Below are 18,720 nucleotides of genomic sequence, written 5' to 3' on the forward strand. Positions count from 1 at the left end.
AATTTTTGTATTCTTAGTAGAGACTGAATTATATCTTAATAAGGCTTTTCTTTTCAACGCCCTACCTCTTGGAGCCTGAGATTTTTATCTAGTGAGATATTGAGACTTTTAGACAAACTGCTCTTGGTAAACCTCATATACTGTACTTGACCCAGAATACAATAATTGTGAGATACTTTGGATGTTCGTCCCCACTCAGATCTCATGTTGAATTGTAATCCTCAGTGCTGGAGGTGGGGCCTGGTGGGAGATTCTGGGGTCATGGATGTGGATCCCTCATGGCTTGGTGCTGTTTTCATGATAGCGAGTTCTCAGGAGATCTGCTCATTTAAAAGTGTGTGGCACCTCCCCCTGCCAACTGTCTCTTGCTCCTGCTTTCACCACGTGAAACCCTGCTCCCACTTCACCTTCTGCCATGATTGCAAGCATCCTGAGGCCTCCACAGATGCTAATGCCAGAGCTATGCTTCCTGTACAGCCTGCAGAAATGTGAGACAATTAAACCTCTTTTCTTTATAAATTACCAAATCTTGGGTATTTCATTATAGCAATGCAAGAATGGCCTAATACCACTAGGATTAGAATTTTTACATAAGCAATCACCTTGGATGTCCTGCTGAGCTGTATCTTTCTGGAGGCATTTATAAGAAAAAGTAAACACACGCTCACGTATTCCTAGACCTGATTCTTCCTCCAACTTTACATCAATTTCAAATTAATGGAACTATGATTTGTTGAGATGATTAGGAACCTTTGCAGGAAAACTTACTGAACAATGCATCTTCCTTCTGATATTCTCATCAGCTTCATTTCCAAAGAAAAGGTGACTATTCTTTTCATGTGCTTTTCACTTTGTTTTATTTTGTTCTTTGAAGCTAAAAATTAAAATGTCTTCAACTTTTGTGCCAATGTCTTTGTAGATTGTATCACTTGTCTTGCTTAGAGATAAAACATACCTGTGTTTCTGGCCTTGGGAAAATCTGAAAGTCCAGGGCTGCTCCCAAGAGCTAAGCTTTTATAGGCACATCTACCTTTCACTGTCCTGGAAAATCATACTCAGGCCACCATCTCCCCCAATCATAGGGGTTGCATCCTAATGCCTACAAATATCCCTGTTGGATCCTCTTCCTTTGGGGGGTTTGGGATAAGAAGATGGGCACTTTCTCTCCCTTTGGAGGGAATAGAGGTAACAGCACAATTGATTTTTCAAAGATAATCCACCTCCAAGAATCTTTCTTCCTCACCCCTCAAAGCTTCTAAAGTCTTAAAGCAAATAAAAGATTTCAATAATTGTGAAAAAAAGTATTATTTCTTTTGAAAAACCCATGCATAGCAGATTCAGGATACTATTTCAGAATTTCTCATCTTTCTTGATACCTGGTTGGAACCTGAGTTTGGCATCATTGTGTGCATCTGTTTCTGCACGTTGATCTGTCTGTGCGGCTGGGAACGGGGGAGTGCAAACTGTGGGTGGGTTTCTATGGGGGTCTGTGTGAGCATAGGGCCCATAGACTGTGGAGGAACTTAGGAAAGGCAGGAAATGCTCCTTTTCGATTCCCCATCAAGAGGGGACCTGTCAAATCCAGGGCAGTAATAAAATCCATCAAGTTAGAAGTTCTCCTTCAAGAGCCATAGAAATGTGAGTGAAGTATCTGTCTGATCCTCAGGGCAGACCATCCTATATGATCTCATTATGCAGGACTCACAAGCCCTGTGTCCACTGCCAGACAGAGAGGTCCTGAGGAGCAACAAAGGTGTTCTCCTTCTTCATATTCTATTTCCTTCAGCCTCTACTTGGGGCCTAGCCCAGAAATAAATGCACAATGGATGCAGAAAGTGGAACAATAGCTTTGAATGAATATATTCATCCAGAAAAAAAGAAAGACACCATAATCAATGAACTAAATATTCATGCCATGATGTTATTTTCAAAAACCAGCAAGTCGCAGAAAGTAAATTCTCTTGAAAGTAGAAAATACTGAAGGAAGAAAATAATGACAGAAATATGTGAAATAGAAACAAAATATACAATAGAAAAAAATCATCAAATGCAAAAGGTATTTCACTGAGAAGACTAATGAAATTGATTTGAATCTAGGAAGAATGATAAAGGAAAGTAAGAGAATGAATAAATTGCAAATATTGACAATGAAGATAGGGCATCATTAAAGATCCCATGCACATTTAAAATAAGAAATTTATATTATAAACAATATTATTTTTAAAGAAAAAATTCAGGTAATAGCCAAATTCCTAGAAAACTACTGAGAATATATAATGAATTTGATACAAGAAGGAGAAAATTGGAATATATCTGTGTTTAATAAATGAAGTGTATGAATTTTCCTTAAAGCCTTATCTAAGCTAGCCCTAATTCCCTAATTATCTTCTATTATATCATCCAGTTTTATTTTTATAGCAGTTATCACTACCTAAAATTATATCATCTTCTATATATCTACTGCCTGTCTCCTTTCACAAAAATATAACTCTTTAAAAAAGTCTTGGGACATTTTGGATATGCTTTATTGTTGATTTTAGGCAGTAGAGAAATCAGCTATATTTTTTTATGGGCAGATAGTCTATTATATTTCTTAAATCTCCAGACTATGTGTTTATGTCATTATATTTATTATAAACATTTATTTAAAAGTATTTTATTTTGATCCTATTGAAAAATTAAGTAATAGGGGATGAGAGTCCTCTCTGTCTTGATCAACTCTACAATCCTGGTATCTAGAGTAAAACTGACTCACATTAAGTACTCAAAAATAATGTTTAAACAAACAAAGGCACACAGGAAGAAATAAATGTATCCATATTGTAAATAATTTCACCATCTGAGAAATTTTTATGGCAGGAAATCTTGTTACCAGTGTACAATGGTGACCACAAATACAGAAATGAGAAAATTCCACCCAAAGAGGTGACTTTCAGAGATTCTTTCTTCTCCCTCTCTTCTACATTTCTTGACGTTTCCTTCCAAAATATTCTCTCGTAAATGTTCGAATATATTAGATTTTTTAATACTTCATGACATTAAGCCCCTTTCTCACTAGACTACTGGTGTCTCCAAGTCTGTCTCCTCTGTCAGGAACTCCTGGGGGTCCCAGTGAAAAGGGTCCTCACCAGCATCCCCCTGGCCTGTGAACCCACAGGATCAACAGTCAGAAGGTGACAGATGGAAAATGTGGCTTCCTGAGTTCTGTAGGGCTACACTTCATAAAGTCATAGGGGAAGGCTGCTAACATTGAAACGTTTTAGCGTCTATTCTGAACTGTGGTTCTCAGAATTCAGGACCAAAGTTGGGCTCTGTGTTTCAAGTTATCTGCATAGAAAAGCCATCCTGGTGTTCAATGAGGAAAGAAGAGAAATTAGCAAAAATATACAGTCAGGTCGTAGTATTAAGAATTGTATTTTCTCCCTACAAAGGCTACCTGAGAATATCCAGAGACTACAGAGGTCATCAAGTTGACACATCAATGTTTACATGTAAGTCATCGAAGATTTATCTCACCAGTTTGTGAATACTATACCCCTACCCTTTTTCTCTATTTTGCTTTAGAAATATTTCCAATAAACCAATTTATGAAGGAGGGTCCAGAGGAGGAAAAGGCCAGCCCTTCAGCACTGCATTCCATTTCTGGCCATACTCCCAGAAATTATCATTATAACCCAAAACAACAATCCACTCATTAACATCTGCAAAGAGCATGCAGTTCAGGATGAACTTTCTAAATTGCCTTCAGCCAGAGGACTCTCCAAACTACTTCATTGTCATGATCAACATGGAAAATCAACTTTCAGAGCAGTCAGAAGAATGTACATATTCTTCTTCTAAATATTGTGAATATTTAAATATTTTATTGAATATCCTAATAGCATATTTTGAATGTTTTTTTTCTGGAATACATTTAAGTATAGAGAGTTTCATGATTTAGTCATAAACACTAAAAACAATTACGGCACTTGTCAAATAAATAGAACAATTACGCTAGTGGTTCACCAAATCCCACATTGAGAAGCCTTTTTTTTTTTTTTTTTTTGACGGAGTTTGGCTCTTGTTGCCCAGGCCAGAGTGCAATGGCGCAATCTCAGCTTACTGCAACCTCCGCCTCCCGGGTTCAAGCCATTCTCCTGCCTCAGCCTCCCGAGTAGCTGGGATTACAGGTATGTGCCACTATGCCTGGTTAATTTTGTATTTTTAGTAGAGATGGGGTTTCTCCATGTTGGTCAGGCTGGTCTTGAACTCCCGACCTCAGGTGATCTGCCCACCTCGGCCTCCCAAGAAACCATTTAATTAGGAGAAGAAGAAGCCAAACGTTGTTCTCCTGCCCTCCTTTAACTCCCTATCTCGTGAACTAGATTTTGTTTCATGAGGGCACCAAAGAATTCTCATCTCAGTCCTTTCTTCATCAAGGGCTAACCTTGTTTTAGGGACTTAGTAGAGGGGTGCTAAGATTACAGCCTCTGAGGTCAAAGTGCCCTAAGTTCAAACATCAGCTCTTGTACTACTTAAGCTCTTTCTAAATTCAGCAGGTCCTGGTGGCTCATGCCTGTAATCCCAGGACTTTAGGAGGCTGAGGCGGGCAAACCACTTGAGGTTGGGAGTTCAAGACCAGCCTGGCCAACATAGTGAAACCCTGTCTTTACTGAAAATACAAAAATTAGCTGGGCATGGTGGTGCACACGTGTAATCCCAGCTACTTGGGTGGCTGAGGCACTAGAATTGCTTGAACCTGGGAGGTGGAGGTTGCAGTAAGATGAGATTGCGCCACTGCACTCCAGCATGGGCAAGAGAGCGAGACTCTGTCTCAAAATAAATAAATAAATTCATACAATTCATGTTACCTCCTAACTATTCAATTTCCTCATCTATAAAAGAGGCGTTGAACATATTGTACAGTGTAATTAGATTACGATAAAATAATGTGGGCGAATCAGTTGGCACTAAACAAAAGCTCAGTATATTCAAAAGCTTACTATTTTTGTTTGTCTCCGTAATTCATGAAATTAGGAGCAAGTAAGTTTTGGGCTGCGATTTGGCTGTATGCTGTCTTACTGGGAAATGCCTAAAACATTTTTGAATACTTTATTGTTGGTTTTAGAAAGTAAGGAAGTCAGATATTCCACAATATTTTTTAAATCTCTAAACTATGTGCTTATGTTATTGTATTTATTACAAATATTTATTTTTAAATATTTGGTTTCAATTATTTTGAAAAGTTAAGTAATAAATGAAGACATTTATGTCCCGCTAGATTTGTTGGGGATGGGAACTGAGCATGGGGGGTTACTGAGAAGAGCTGCAATTTACTATACATGACTGACAATGTCTACTGGTCAACAGCCACACAAAGGCTCATCTAAGCATGCCACCGTACCCTCCTTACTGCTGGCTCAGAAAGCCTCCTTCTACGAATCTGCTACTATTTATTATATTATTGTTTTATCGCTTGAAGAACAGAAAATGTAACCAATATTTGGAAAGACCTAACTGAAATAGATAACTATGGAAGCATGCCTTTCCCTTGTGTGTCCAGAAGCACCAGGTATGGAGTCCACAGGACACAATCTGGGGTTAAATGAGAAAGACACATGTTAGATTTAGTGGTTTGACATGGAGTACTGAGCTGTCATGAAGATAATGGTGCATTAGATTCAGCATCATTATGTTTTGAGAAAGTGATCAGATGGATCAGGCCTGTGAGAAGAGAAATCTCTGGGCAGATCCTGTTTAAGTCTGGAATTATTCATTGTCCAACCAGAAATTCCAGGTCCTGCTAACAATATGCTGCCTTCATGGATATCCAGAAGCCAAGTGGAAAGGGACTCATTTACATTTAAATTAAATTTGAATAAGTATTTTAGTAAAAATAAATAGAGACAACCACAGTCTTGCCTAGAGTTGTTCCTCTTTGGCAGGAGATGGAATAGAAATTGCCTATGTTATTGTGAGCTCTCTCCAGACACCCAGAGACGGGCAAGGGGACCCAACCTCTGAAATAATGCATTTTCCACTGAACTACATTGTGAGATAGAATGAGCTCAGACTTTCCTCCACTTTTTCAAACCAGAATGAAAGATAACCCTATGTATTTTCTAGAAATTTCTCAAAATTCTAGAAATGACCTCAGTTAGAACAGAGTGAAATGTAGATCTAATTAAATTCAAGAGATGAGGAGGTGGAGGCAGACTACGAAAAGAATCAGCAATTCAGTGTGCAGTTGAAGCCACCGACTAAGTGCCTGCTCCTGGAACACCAAGCTCATTTCCACTACCTGCTCACAAAAGGATAGGAGTGTTCTAATGTAGCAGAAAGAAAGCTTAACTTCAGGTTAGAGGGTGAGCATTTCAACAGGAGGGCAGAAGAAGTCTAGGGTGAGGTCTTGGTCAGGGAGGCCCTCTCTGGAATGGCTGTAACAGGGTCTAACCAGGACAGACAGCAAATCTGGTGACTGACAGCTTCTAGATGAGTGGGACCTAAAGGATTTCCAGCCCAGAGGTGTGAGCTCAGGGCTGCCAAGTGTGCAGATGCAGGGCCAGGGCAGCCTCACTCACATCTGCAGCAGTCCATTCCCATGAATTCTATGTAAATGGAGCCCCCTGGAGTTGTGCTAAGTGTGGGTGAGGTCCCTGTTGGAAACTGAACATGGCATAGTCTGGCAATTTTGTCTGAGACAGTGGCAGTTAAGTATCTTCGTCAACCTTCCTTCCAGCTCTGTACGATCAATACTTCTCAATTTCCTAAATTCTAAATACTCAGTTTTCCCCATAAACTGGGTCTTCAATCACTACACCTTTACTTAAAAAGTTCCCCTCTCTCAGGGCAAATGTATGTTCACCATTATTGATGGAAAAAGTCAAACTCTGTAAAATATTTAAAGACGTTAATTCTGAGCCAAATATGAGTGACCATGGCTGGCTCAAGGCATGGTATCAAGAGTTCCGGAGAATATGTGCCCAAGGTGATTGGGTTATAGCTTCGTTTTATATATTTTAGGGAGACATAAGACATTAGTCACTACTTGTACAGTTTACATCGGTTTGGTCCAGAAACGCAGGACAACTCAAAGTGGGGACCTGAGGGTCATAGGTGGATTCAAAGATTTTCTGATTGGCAACTGGTTGAAACAGTTATTATCTAAAGACCTGGAATTAATACAAGAGTGTCTGACTGAAGATATGGGGTTGTGGAGACCAAGGTTCTTATTACACAGATGAAGTCTCATAGGTAGCTATGCTTTGAGGCAATAGATGGCAAATGTTTCCTATCCAGACCTTTAAAATGTTCCGGACTCTCTGGAAAAGACTTAGTAAAGAAAGAATTTGCTACAGAATGCAAATATCCCTCACAAGAGACAACTGTGCAGGGCCATTCTAAAACATGTCAAATAAATACATTTTGGGGTAAAATACTTTGATTTCCCTCAGAGCCTGCTATCTGTCATGTGATATATGAAAGTCCTGTTGGAATCTGGTAACTTATTGTTACAGAGACTCTGCTCTGTCAGTCTTGAGATCTCTGTTTTAATGTTAATGCTGGTCAATTGTATCTGAACTTCAAAGGGAGGACGGTATAACGAGGTATGTCCAACCCACCGCCTCCCAGTCATGGCCTAAACTAGTTTTGCGGGTTTCTTCAGAATCCCCTTGACCAAGAGGGAGCCCTTCCAGTTGGTTGAGGGGCTTAGAATTTTATTTTCGGTTTTCACCCCTCATGTTTGTTCATACTGAGGTCTATTTCTCAAATATGTCGATGCTCCTGAAAGTCAAATGATAAGAATATGGCAAATAGCTGTGTATTGGATGAGGTGGTGTTTCAGATGGCATGGATTTTTCAAATTTTCCATGTAGAGGAAATGGCTAGCAATGTGAGTCTTCATGTTTCCATTTTGAAAGGAAGATATGTGCCTGACACATACTGGAAAATCAATAAAATTCTGTTAAATAAATGTGGAAAGAGGTTTATAAACCTCTTTCAGAGGAAAGCTGAATTTTCCTGAAATAATCCGTATTTCAGTTCCAAGGGCTTTATGCATTAAAAATATCAAATATTCTTCTATTTTTTTCCATTACAGGTCACACAAATGCACATGTGTTCTGTGAATCAAAGGGTCAGCCTTGGACACGTCTGGCATACAAGTAACGGATTTCTCTGTAATTTTTGAAGAGATCCAGTATAATGTGTGCTCAAATGTTCTGAAATGTTCATGAATGACTTAACTTGTGGCTGACTCTAGAATTGTTTGTTACGTCTTCTGTGAAAAGTGTTGATCACACACCTAGAATTTACTGCCTGCTGAGGCCTGCCTAGCTAAGCCATACTATTTTCCAGGGATTCACTTCTCACCATCACAACCTCGGACAAGGCAGGTCTGCTTGACCCTGGAGTATTCTAGTTCCCTTGCAGTCATTGGTTCAGGAGTGTGTAAACCTATGAACTTACTCAGACGAACAAGCTATAAGGAGAATTTTACTAGGGGAATTCTAGTAAAAAGCTTTGCTCTTCTAAAAAAAAAGATGTAGGAAGCTACCTGCTGTCTTCTTTATGAGGAGCTTCCTACCTCATTTGATGGCACTTGGAATTTCAGGTGCTACCTTACCACTAGTCTAAGAGAGAAGCCATTCTGAGGAGGATGGCCATGCAGAGAGATGAATGGAACCTGGGACAAGTTGACATGGCTGAGCTGTTGACTTTGCCAACTCAGCACCCCCACTCCCTGCCACTGGATCTTTGGGCTTTCTAAGAGAGAGAATAAGACCCTTCATTGCAGAAGTCTGATGAGCCAGGATTTTCTGTAGCTACAGTTGAAAACATTGAAATGATACAACTTATTTGTAAATGGCCATGTTTTACAGAAAATTAACTGTATTAGAAAAATTCATTTTCTCCTCAGAAGACCATGAAATTCTTGAGGGCAGAGATTGTATTTTGTGATTTAATGATGCTCAGAACCAGGCACAGTGAGTCCTTGTGAAGTTGTTTTGTTTAGTTTTGTTTTCATTACATTTTGGGATAACTCGTGGTATTCTTAAGGCCACCTCTTCAAGTATACTATAGCAATTTTCTCTGCTTTGCACTCTGAAGACCATAAAGGTGAATAAGATTTGAATCTATCCCTAGATAGCTTTAAATATAGTAGAAGAGGCAGATGTACACACAAGGTATAATCCATGGAAAAACAGGAAATAGGAAGACCATTATGATATTTATTTTCTATCAAGCAGAATTGAGTTTATCTACAAGTAACGGTGAAATTAATCGTAATGGATTAAACATTAGAGATTGTTTTTCCTCATGTGACAGCATTTCTAGAGGTTACTGGAGTTAGTACAGCAGTTTAGAGGCATCAAGAGAATGTTTTGGAATCCTTTGGTTTTTTCCTTATCATTGAAAAATGACCACTGTATCTCAAGCCATCACATCCTAATCAACACAAAAATATCTGAAAGAGATGATGCCAGCCATATCTCTCCTATTATCCATAAACAAAAGTTTGGCAAGAAATGCCTCACAGTGATTTATATGTAGACTTGTAATTTAACTTAGGTCAAACAATCACTCTTATCTTTAAAGACGACCTGACAAAAGGGGAGTAAGACTGTCAGTCACCTCGAGTTAGCCTCACCACTGCCCGAACAAAGAACGGGCAATTTTAAGCTTGAGAAGTAAAGGGGATTGGGTATCAAATAGACAGCTATTACAGAATGCCACTTACCTGATGTATGACTTGAGCTGGAGCCTGGAAATAGTTGAGGCTGGAGAGGGAGGTAGAACAAGATTATGAGGCTGTGGCTGGGCTGCGTAGCTTTGTCTGTTCTCCAAGAGCAAAGGGGAAGAACATGGCCCCATGATGGCACGCACTGAGCATACTCAAAGGCTGTGAGAAGGAAAGAGGATTTAATTTCATTTAAACATGATCACTTGACAAGATGTCCGTACTATGATATCTAAAGTAGGTTTTATATATATGAACTTGTCTTAGACATTTAGGTATTGAAAACACTGAGATGAAGAAGACAGAGAATTGCTTCATGCTTTTATTTCACCCACAAAAAGGAAGTTGTTTAATAAAGTTGCTCTCCTCTGGAGGAATAAATTACAAATGGGATTTAAGTTTTCATTAGTAGCGTATTATTGGGTAGCTATATTGAGGTAAAGAACTTCAAAAGTTTAACCAGGACATTCTCTGAATTTCCCAAAATATCAATTTTAAACATAACTCACTGTTACTAATGTTTGAAAATGCAACTTCACAAATTAATTGGGATATAATTCATAGACCACACAACCGTTCATTTAAAGGGTACAATTAAATGGTTTTATTAGGTTCACAGCTACCAGCAAAATCTGATTTTAGAACATTTTCACCCTGCAAGAAGAAACCCTGTGCCCATTGCCAGCCACTCCCATGACCCTCCATCTCCACCCTCCGGGTGCTAAGTAACGACTAATTTACATTTCATCTCTATAATTTTGCCTGTTCTTGACATTTCATACAAATACAATCACATAACATATGATGATCTCTTGGGACAGGATCCTCTCATTTACCATAATGTTGTTAAGGTTCATCCTTGCTGTAGCATGAATCAGTAATTCATTTTTTTTAATGGATGAGTGCTATGCTGTTGTCTAGATAGACCATAGTTTGTTTATGCATTCAAGTGCAGAGACGTTTGGGTTGTTTTCATTCCATGATTATTATGACTATATTGCTCTGAAAATTCCTGTACAAGCTTTTGTGTGCACACATTTTCATCTTTCTTAAGTATATACCTACGTGTGGAATTGCTGGGTCATTTAGCAACTATGTTTAGCTTTTTGAAGAACATCCAACTGTTTTCCAAAGGGGTTGCACTATTTTATATTCTCACCAGGAATTATGAAGCTTTCCATTTCTCCACATCCTCATCAACACTAGTTATTACTTGTCTTTTAATTATAGCCACCCTAGTGGTTGTGAAGTATAACCTTACTGTGGTTTTGATTTGCATTTCCCTAATGGCTAACGATGTTGAGCATCTCTTCCTTTGCTAACTGTCCATTTGTGTACTTTTTTCAAAGAAAAATATCTTTTCAAATACTTTGTTGGAGAATGACATTCACTGGGGCAGGAGGCAGAGGTGAATGAGGCTAGAGATGGAAAGAGCTACACCCACATCTGAGCTTGATAGGATCTGTCATGTTTTGTCCATTTCAGGTATTCTCACTGGTGACTTACACTGTAGAAATTACTGAGGACCCCAAAGATGTTTTGTTTCTATGCCTCAGATGCATCTGTATTTAATACATTATTGCAATAATGTAATATTATTATTGTGATATTAATATATAACATTAATACAATATTAAACATTGAGATATTTAAAATATTTATTTCATTTAAAAATAACAAAAACAAACCTATTAAAGGTGAATATAGATAAAATATTTTTATGAAAAAATATACTTTTCAAAAGAAAATTACTCTGAGGATAGCAGCATTGTACTATATTTTTGCAATTATGCATAATGTTTTCTTTAATAGAAGACAGCAGGATTCTCATCTCTCCTTCTGCATTCCATTTGAGACAAGATGTTCGAATTGAAGCAAATGAGAAACATACAAAAAAATGAAGTAAATAAAGAAGCTATGGCCTCACCCCGATATGTTGCTGGCAGGAGAGACAGCAGCAAACACAGGAAGCTCAAGGAAAATCAGTGTGGCTAGAGACAGATACTGAACTGGAGCCTGGAATGAGTTGAGGCTGGAGAGGGAGGTAGGACAAGACTCTGAGGCTGTGGCTGGGCTGAGTAGCTTTGTCTATTCTCCAAGAGCAAAGGGAAGAACATGGCCCCATGACAGCACACTCTGGGAAAATGAGACTTCTGAATTGGGGACCTTGAAACAGGAGGGCCCACATTACCAGCCGTGTAAGAAGCATCTGTTCAGCAGCAGAATGCGAAGAGGATGGTAGGGGGCCACTGCCTCCCTGTGTAACCATAATAGATCCCTTACCCAACATATGCAGCAAGTCAACACCTGGAGGCATGGGGTTGCAGCAGAGAAAGAGCTTTAATCATAAGGCCACCGAAGGAGGACATGGGAGGAAACCTCAAATCCATCTCTGCCAGGAATTCAGGGCTAAGGTTTGAAGAGATTTGGAGTGGGCTGAAGGGTGGGAATTGTTGATCAGTTGGAGTTCAGGGCAAAGTCATGGGCCAGGGAGAGGAAGAAGCTGTATTCTCATGACAATCTCATTCCCCTATGGGGGTCTACACACTAGTTGCTAGAATTTGGGGTCTGAAAAACATCCTAAGCAATCCTTAAACAGAAGCCCCATGAGCTGATTGTCAGAGGTCCTGTCGACAGGAGCAATGGGAATGCAAGTCAATCCTTCAACAGTCTCATGACCCTGTGTCCTAAATCCTGTCTGTAGGAACAACAGGGAAGCACCTGGTGTAGACCTGGTGCTACTAGGTTTCTAGCAACAAGGTAGGGGCCAGAGTGCAGCCTGATGCATCCTTAACCGTAACTCTATTTCTGTCCAAAACCTTGTATACAATTCTTATCAATCCTAGGGGGATGGTTTCACCCAGCGCCTGACATGGGAAAGGCTGCTGAGGTCAACAGTGACAGCAGCGGAAGCCCTGGCAGTGGTGGACGTCACCATGGGTGGCTGAGAGGCATCCCTCTCCAAGTTCTGTGCTGAGTATACATTGCAGTTTGGTTTTCGGGGGGAAGGAGATTCTGAAATTGAGTTTGGCATGTAAGACATTTATTTGGGAGTGTCCTTGATATAAACATCTATAGGAGAAAGGGGAGAAAGCTGGCAGAGAGGATGTTGAGCTTGGAGGTGGTCCCGGCGGCCTCAGCCCATTCTGTTGGTGCTCAGGAACCCACATGGCCTGTCAGAGCTGTGCTCCATCGGGTCAGGCATTTACTCCTTAGCAATGGTAACCACCCAAGGGGTTCACCTTGCCCTCTGCCTAAACAGAGTGGATTCATCAAGACAGGGGAATTGCAACAAAGAAAGAATAATTCACGCAGACCCAGCTGTGCGGGAGACCGGAGTTTTACTATTACTCAAATCAGTCTCCCCGAGCATTCAGGGAGTAGAGTTTTTAAGGACAACTTTGTGGGTTGGGGGAAGTCAGTGAGCCAGGAGTGCTGATTGGTCAGAGATAAAATCACAGGGAGTCGAAGCTGTCTTCTTGCACAGAGTCAGTTCCTGGGTGGGGGTCACAAGATCAGATGGGCCAGTTTATCTATCTGGGTGGTGCCAGCTGATCCATCAAGTGCAGGGTTTGCAAAATATCTCAAGCACTGATCTTAGGGGCAGCTTAGGGAGGGTCAGAATCTTGTAGCCTCCAGCTGTGTGACTCCTAAACCATAATTTCTAATCCTGTGGCTAATGTTAGTCCTACAAAGGCAACTAGTCCCCAGGCAAGAAGGAGGTCTGCTTTGAGAAAGGGCTGTTACGATCTTTGTTTACACTATAAACTTTGTTTAAACTATATAAAACTATAAACTTTGTTTAAACTATAAACTAAGTTTCTCCCAAGGTTAGTTCAGCCTAAGCCTAGGAATGAACAAGAACAGCTTGGAGGTTAGAAGCAAGATAGAGTCGATTAAGTTAGGTCTCAGTCGTAATTTTGCAAAGGCTGTTTCACGATTATTACTATTATTGGCTATGAGCCACCCCTAAAAGGGCATGACCTTGATGGGAAAGATTTTCTGCATTGGCAACAATGCGGGCGAGATTTGAGGGCTGTGTTCCGAAGCTGAGCTGCACATGTGGGATCCGGCTCTCCGGGTCCATATGCCCCTGTCACCATGGTGTTTTAAATAGTTGGTCTCATTTGCTCTTCATATCAACCCTACAAAGCGGTGACTTTATTTTCCTCTTCGACAGGTGAACAAACTGACTTAGAATAGTTCTTGAGCTTGCCATTGGGAAGTGAAAATCAACTGCTTGAATAAATGTAAGGACTCAGGTAAGATGCATGGGTACAGACCAAGACAGCCCTAATGTTCCTCTCAGCTTAACTCTTCTTGCTGCCTCCAGGTCCCTGGTTTCCCTATTCTTAGAGCATTTACTTTAGAAGACTTGCCATTGCGGCTCTTTCTCTGCCCCTTGGAGAGGCAAACCTGCTCCAAATCCTCCTGCCAGTGCTAAAAACCTGACCTGTCTTTCTCAAGGACCTGGGAGACATTCATTTGAAATGTAGACATCCAGGAACATGGTCTGCCCTATCTCCCCATCTCTGTGGGAGGGAAGGAGCCTAACTTCAGCGGGAGTCTTGCTCCAAATGTTAAAACTCCCTCTTGTCGTAAAGATACGAGAAAGTTCACTTTTTTGGGGGGGAAAGCCGATTCACCAAGACGGATGGCCTACAATTCCCTGACCCCAGGTCTTCGCGCGCGCGCACACACACACACACACACACACACACACACACACACACACACACATATGCACTTTCTTCAGAGGAGCTGTGCTCAAACTGAGTTCTGGTCTCTTTACCGTATTTCAGTAGCTTTGAACGAAGCCTTCTTTAACTCTGCCCAGTGCAATTTGGTTCTGACAGTTCCATTCAAGACCGTGCGCTGGAAGATACGCTGAAATCAGGTTTAGAAACTCTAATGCATGGGTGAATGAGATAGGCAAGGAGAATTTGGCTATATACAAGATGGAATGGGGAAGATGCTGGAAAGTGGAGACCCCACTAGGGGAGTGAATAGTGTCCCCGCAAAATTACATCTAACATCCAACTCCTGGCACCTGTGAGCCTTATTTTGGAACTAGGATTTTTGCAGGTGTAATTGAGTTAAGGATCTTGAGATCATACCATCCTTGATTTAGGAGGGCCCTAAATCCAAATAGTGGTGTCCTTATAAAATAAAGGAGGGGAAGATATGAGACACAGGGAAGGAGGCCTGTGAAGAGAGAGGCGGAGATGAGAGTGAAGCTGCCACCAGCAGAGGAAGGAAGACCTGGAGGCAGCACAGGCAAGGGAAGATCCTCTCCTAGAGCCTTCAGAGGGAGTGTGACTCTGCCTGCGAAACTTCTGGCTTCCTGTACCGTGACAGAATCAACCTGTATTGTTTCCAGCCGTTAAGTTTGTTGTGTCTGCCTCAGGAAATGAAGGCACCCATCTAAAAGCTCCATGGTTGTTACTCTAAAGAAATGTGGTAGTAGATCCCTTAGATTTGCCAGAAAGTGCCAGAAATCTGTCATTTGCTGTTAGATCCTTTTATTTTTAATTTCATTTTTTAAATTCTTAATTTTTATTTTTTATATTTTATTATTTATTTATTTATTTTGAGACAGAGTCTCACTCCGTCAACCAGGCTGCAGTGCAGTGGCAGGATCTCAGCTCACTGCAATCTCCGCCTCCCAGGCTCAAGTGATGCTCCCACCTCAGCCTCCTGAGTGTCTGAGAACAGGCACTCCCCACCACACCAGGCTAATTTTTTGTATTTTTGGTAGAGAGGGGATTTCACCATGTTGCCCAGGCTGGTCTTAAAGTCCTGAGCTCAGCAATCCACCTACCTCAGCCTTCCAAAGTGCTGGGATTACAGGCTTGGGCCATTACACCTGGACTTAGATCCTTTTATTTTTAAATGTCAGCAAACAACCAATTTTTTTTTCCTCATTTCTTTGCAGGCCAGCGTGTAAGGGGGAAAGCAGGTAAGAAACAAGTCTCTGGGGGCAAGCACAGGCTCCAAGTAGCACATTAAGAACCTAGATTTGATTTCGAATTTGAGCTGCATTGAATTGTTCCAGGTGAGTGGTGAGTTCTGCCTGATGGGGTGACAGTTGTTGGTCCTGAATATTTTTACTGTCCTCCTAATTCAAGGCCAGAGGAACCATCTTTTTTTTTTTTTTTTTGAGACAGTGTCTTGCTCTGTCACCCAGGCTGGAGTGCAGTGACGCAATCTTGGCTCACTGCAAGCTCCGCCTCCTGGGTTCACCCCATTCTCCTGCCTCAGCCTCCCGAGTAGCTGGGACTACAGCCACCCACCAACACGCCCGGCTAATTTTTTTTGTATTTTTAGTAGAGACAGGGTTTCACCATGTGAGCCAGGATGGTCTCGATCTCCTGACCTTGTGATCCACTCATCTCAGCCTCCCAAAGTGCTGGGATTACAGGCATGAGCCACCCTGCCCAGCGGGACCATCTTTTGCTACTTAAGTCATGGACCTATGTCTCAGCCTAGAAGTGTGGAAGAATGAACCTGGATAGTTGAGTAGAAGGCACATCACACAAAACACTGAAACTGCCTTTGCAAAAATCAGGGCAGTGAGAGAAGTCTTGCATGGCTGACTCCATCTTGCCTCAAGCCTCACAAGCCAGCTATCTTCACTCATTCCGGAGCACAGGCCAAGCTAACCATGGGAGGAACTTAGAGTTTAACTTAGAGCAAGAATGACAATAGTCCCTTCCTAAAACTTATTCCTCCTTGCTCAGGGACCAAAAACTAATGAAAGGCCTCAAGATGAGGTTCATGGGAGGAGTCTGAATTCTGCTAAAATATAGGCAGTTTCTATCATCCTTACTACTCAGGAGTCATGTGGCCAGAGGTCACAAGATTTGAGCCTTCCCCAATTGCTCCTATGGATAACATCACTACTGTAGAACCTAAGATTGGTCTCTTGAGATGTTTTTCAGACCTTTGCATTCTGGCAATCAACTGACCTCATCTGGACTTGTGAGTCATGACTGAACCGGTCCTGTGGCCCCACCTGGGGATAAACTCAGCACACAAGTATCATTTTCCACACCTCTATGATTTCATATCCAACCAATCAACAGCATCCACTTTCTAGCCTCCTGCTTGCCAAAGCATCTTTGAAAAATCCTAACATCTAAGCCTTTGGGGAGACTGATTCTGTTCCCTAGATGGCTGGCCTAGTGTCAGTTAAACTCTTTCTTTACTGCAATACCACAGTCTCAGAAAATTGGTTTTGTCTGTGCAATGGGCAAGAAGAACGTGTCTGGTAAGCATCTCCACACATTCAGAAATTGTCAATCTAAGACAATGGAGTTATTTTCACCCTCAACAAATGTCTCAACTCTGTGACATTTTAAGCAAATCTTAACTTTGACTTATGAATTCAAGAAGGAAAAAAAAAGTAAGAAAATGTGATTGTAATAGTTCCTCTGAACGTCCTTCCCCCTGGAGACAGGCTCCCTTGCTGTTGTGTGGTCACTGTTCCCATTAACCTAATGAAATCTACACTTGCAAATGAAGTCCTGGGGTCCAGACTAAATGTTCACAGTCTGGCCACATGCTAATATTTCATGTGCTAGCCCATATCTTTAAATAGACTCATGGAAATGTGTTAAATGATATAACAGAATAAAAATCAAGCTTAACTTAAAGATGAGTCTTTTTTTTCTATATGAAGAAATAAAGCAACTGAACATTTCTTTGCACTTTATGTTAAATTAAATGCTAACATGTATAGAGAAAAGAACAAATGCACTCTGATGATGAAGGGACTGAGTCAAATTCACAGCCAGGGTCTTTTTTTTTTTTTTTTTTTTTTTTTTTTTTTTTTGAGACAGAGTCTCACTCTGTCACCCAGGCTGGAGTGCAGTGGTGTGATTTTGGCTCACTGCAACCTCTGCCTCCCAGGTTCAAGCGATTCTCCTGCCTCAGCCTCCCGAGTAGCTGGGACTACAGACACGTGCCTATAGTACATGCAGTATAGTCCCAGGCATGCCTGGCTATTTTTCGTATTTTTAGTAGAGACGGGGTTTCACTGTGTTAGCCAGGATGGTCTTGATTTCCAGCCAGGGTCATTTTAGTGAATGAGAACTGTGAATCAAAACCCACAAAAAGCATTTTTAGCTATCAGTTGGCTTTTATTTTATTTGAAGATAATCTCAGCCATTTGCTTTGCATTGGAATTCATTTTGTTTTCATCTGTTTTGCTAATAAATCATGCATTCAGTTTTGCGCACCACAGGGGCAGGCAGCATACATGTTTTATAAACCAGTGTCTACCCATTGCTTTGCAGAAGACCAGACACAGGTGCTCCAATCCACGTAGTGTTGAAGCAGTGAAGTTTGTGTTCCAGGAACTTCGGAATTCCTGAATGTATTGGTGTTGATAAAAGGTGATGAGGTGAAGTAGAATGATCGTAAACTTAGAGGTTGGTAACATATGTCCTAGCCCCTTGTCTGCGGTAAATCTCAGGAAAAAAATACGCCTTTCTTGGGTTTCATTATCTCATCTGTAAATGAAACTGTTAGACAAAGTCAGTACAGAAGACATGTGCTTTGACTGGAATGTGAGATAATTTTAGGTGTCATCACTCTTAATGTTAAATAATATGGCCCGGCGCGGTGGCTCACACCTGTAATCCCAGCACTTTGGTAGGCCAAGGTGGGTGGATCATGAGGTCAAGAGGTCCAGACCATCCTGGCTAACATGGTGAAACCTCATCTCTACTAAAAATACAAAAATTAGAGCACGTCTGTAATCCCAGCTACTCGGGAGGCTGAGACAGGAGAATCGCTTGAACCCGGGAGGTGGTGGTTGCAGTGAGCCGAGGTCACGCCACTGCACTCCAGCCTGGGCAACAGAGCGAGACTCCGTCTCAAAAAAAAAAATGTTAAATAATATTATGAGGAATCATTTCCCATTAGCATCTTTTATCCTTCTGGTGATACAAAATGATCATCTTTTTTTGTAATAGCATTTTTTTACACTTTCTGAG

At 41.0% G+C, this 18,720-nt stretch overlaps 1 long non-coding RNA gene across 2 annotated transcripts in view; it reads left to right on the forward strand.

Moving 5' to 3' along the window:
- LOC129010469 (uncharacterized) overlaps positions 1-17,448 on the forward strand; it is a 32,732-nt gene extending 15,284 nt beyond the window's left edge. The window contains exons 2-4 of one of the 2 annotated variants that reach the window (XR_008493003.2): positions 11,534-12,135; positions 13,902-13,983; positions 15,657-17,445. This is a non-coding gene — a long non-coding RNA (uncharacterized LOC129010469). Of the gene's footprint in view, positions 1-11,533; positions 13,984-15,656 lie in introns of both variants that reach the window. The other variant, XR_008493002.2, reaches the window with a different exon arrangement.
- The last annotated feature ends 1,272 nt before the right edge of the window (positions 17,449-18,720 follow it).

This window comes from Pongo pygmaeus, chromosome 10, assembly GCF_028885625.2.
Source record: "Pongo pygmaeus isolate AG05252 chromosome 10, NHGRI_mPonPyg2-v2.0_pri, whole genome shotgun sequence".
Classification (NCBI taxonomy): domain Eukaryota; kingdom Metazoa; phylum Chordata; class Mammalia; order Primates; family Hominidae; genus Pongo; species Pongo pygmaeus.